Below are 3,069 nucleotides of genomic sequence, written 5' to 3' on the forward strand. Positions count from 1 at the left end.
GTGTTTCCATAGGGTTCTCCCATGTAATTCACCTCTTCCATTGAAGGGTTCTCAGGATCATAAGCTTCTTCTTCAGAAGTTGCTTCTTTATTACTACTGGATGCAGCTTGCAATCCAGTCAGATTCTGAGAAATCATATTGACTTGCTGAGTCAATAATTTGTTCTGAGCCAATATAGCATTCAAAGTATCAATCTCAAGAACTCCTTTCTTCTGAGTTGTCCCATTGTTTACAGGATTTCAGATGAATAGATCTGCCTGCAGAATGGTCCAATGACATCTTGGATAACTCAGACAGACCATCATAAAAGATACCAATGATGCTCTATTCTGAAAGCATGTCAGAAGGATACCTTCTGATCAATTGCTTGTATCTTTCCCAAGCTTCATAGAGGGATTCACCTTCCTTCTGTTTGAAGGTTTAAACTTCCACTCTAAGCTTACTCATCTTTTGAGGTGGAAAGAATGTAGCTAAGAAGGCATTGACCAGCTTTTCCCAAGAGTTTAGGCTGCCTCTAGGTTGTGAGTTCAACCATATACAACTTTGTCTCTTATAGCAAAAGGGAAAATCATAAGTCTATAGACCTCAGGATCAACTCCATTGGTCTTAACAGTGTCACAGATTTATAAAAATTCAGCTAAGAACTGATGAGGATCTTTCAATGGAAGTCCATGAAACTTACAATTCTGTTGCATCAGAGAAACTAATTGAGGCTTAAGCTCAAAGTTGTTTGCTCCAATGGCAGGAATAGAGATGCTTCTCCCACAGAAGTTGGGAGTTGGTGCAGTAAAGTCACCAAGCATCTTCCTTGCATTGTTGTTGTTGGGTTCGGCCATGGCTGTTTTGTCTACTTCCTTTTCGAAAATTTCTGTCAGGTCCTCTTCAGAATATTGTGCTTTAGCTGCTCTTAGCTTCCTTTTCAGATTCCTTTCAGGTTCAAGATCAGATTCAACAAGAATGCCTTTATCTTTATTCCTGCTCATATAAAGAAAAGAAAACAAAGAAAGTATGGAATCCTCTATGTCACAGTATAGAGATTCCTTGATGTGTTAGAGGAAAAGAAGAATAGAAGGATGAGGTAGAGAGAACAATTCGAACTTATAGAGAGGGAGGGGGTCCGAATTATTAAAGGAGGATAAGTGTTAGTGATTAAATAGAAAGAGATAGGAGAGAGAGAGAATTTTCGAAAAATCTTTTGAAATAAAAAGATATTAGAATTTAAAACAATTAGTTAATAAAAGAGAATTTTGAAAAAGAGGTTAGTGACCTTCGAAAATTAGAGGTGAGATAAGTAGTTAGGTGATTTTGAAAAAGATAAGAGGTAATAAATTTTGAAAAGATAAGAAGTTAGAAAGAGATTTTGAAATTAGAATTTAAAAAGATGTGATTTGAAAAAGATATGATTTGAAAAGATATGATTGAAAAACAATTTAAAAAAAAGATTTGATTTTTAAAATTGATGACTTGACTAACAAGAAATTAAAAGATATGATTCTAAAATTCAAATATTGAACCTTTCTTAACAAGAAAGTAACAAACTTGAAATCTTTGAATCACAACATTAATTGTTAGCAAGGATTTTCGAAAATATTAAAAGAAAAATAAACAAGATTTGATTTTGAAAAAGATATGATTGATAAGAGAAGATATGAAAAAGATAAGATTTTGAAAAATTAGTTTTAAAACTTGAAAAATTGAAAAAGATTTGAATTGAAAACAAAATTACCTCCCTGGTGTTATCCTGGCGTTAAACGCCCAGAATGGTATCCATTCTAGCGTTTAACGCCCACTTGGCTACCTCCTTGGGCGTTAAACACCCAGCTAGGTACCCTGGCTGGCATTTAAATGCCAGAAATCCTTCTTTACTGGGTGTTTTGAACGCCCAGCTTTTTCTCTGTGATTCCTCTTCTGTATGTTCTGAATATTCAATTTTCTGTATTATTGACTTGAAAAGACATAATTTTGAATTTTTTTTTAATTTTTAATGATGAGAGAGAAAAACAATAGAATGAAATTAAACATGAAAAACTAAGATCAAAACAAGGAATGCATGCAAGAACACTTTGAATGTCAAGATGAACATCAAGAACACTATGAAGATCATGATGAACATCAAGAACATATTTTTGAAAATTTTTAAGAAAAGAAAGACATGAAAGACACCAAACTTAGAAATTTTCATACTAGAGACACTAACAATTTGAGAATGCACATGAGAAACAACAAAAGACACAAAACAAGAGAATTTAAAGATCAAACAAAGAAAATCATCAAGAACAACTTGATGATCAAATGAAGAACACAAGAACACACTTTCAAAAAATGCAAGAAGAATAAAGACATGCAATTGACACCAAACTTAAAAATTGACACTAGACTCAAACAAGAAACATAAAATTTTTTGTTTTTATGATTTTATAAATTTTTTTGTTTTTTTTAGAAAAAATTTTTGAAAAAACGAAAAAGAAAAAAAATTTGAAAGATTTTTGAAAACTTTTTGAAAATAAAATAAAGGTTGAAACAAGAAGAAAATTACCTAATCTACGTGGTGCGCGAAATTGTGAACAATACTTTTTCACAACTCTCATAATCCCCGGTCATGAACCCCAAAAACTTGGTAGTTCAGTACCATGGCATTACACAACTTCGCACAACTAACCAGCAAGTGCACTGGGTCGTCCAAGTAATAAACCTTACGCGAGTAAGGGTCGATCCCACGGAGATTGTTAGTATTGAAGCAAGCTATGGTCATCTTGTAAATCTTAGTCAGGCAAACTCAAATAGTAATGGTGATGAACGAAAATAACAAAAAGGTAAAGATAGAGATACTTATGTAATTCATTGGTAGGAACTTCAGATAAGCGCATGAAGATGCCTTCCCTTCCGTCTCTCTGCTTTCCTACTGTCTTCATCCAATCCTTCTTACTCCTTTCCATGGCAAGCGTAAGCAAGGGTTTCACCGTTGTCAGTGGCTACCTCCCATCCTCTCAGTGAAAGCGATTGCATATGCTCTGTCACAGCACGCGGAATTCAGCTGTCGGTTCTCGGTCAGGCCGGAATAGAATCCAT

The 3,069-nt window shown here is 34.2% G+C and overlaps 1 non-coding gene across 1 annotated transcript; it reads left to right on the forward strand.

Moving 5' to 3' along the window:
- Positions 1 to 333: 333 nt before the first annotated feature.
- LOC127747033 (small nucleolar RNA R71) lies at positions 334 to 441 on the forward strand. The gene has a single exon (XR_008008838.1). It is a non-coding gene; the product is annotated as a small nucleolar RNA R71 (small nucleolar RNA).
- Positions 442 to 3,069: the final 2,628 nt, after the last annotated feature.

The sequence above is a fragment of the Arachis duranensis genome, chromosome 4, assembly GCF_000817695.3.
Source record: "Arachis duranensis cultivar V14167 chromosome 4, aradu.V14167.gnm2.J7QH, whole genome shotgun sequence".
Taxonomy (NCBI): domain Eukaryota; kingdom Viridiplantae; phylum Streptophyta; class Magnoliopsida; order Fabales; family Fabaceae; genus Arachis; species Arachis duranensis.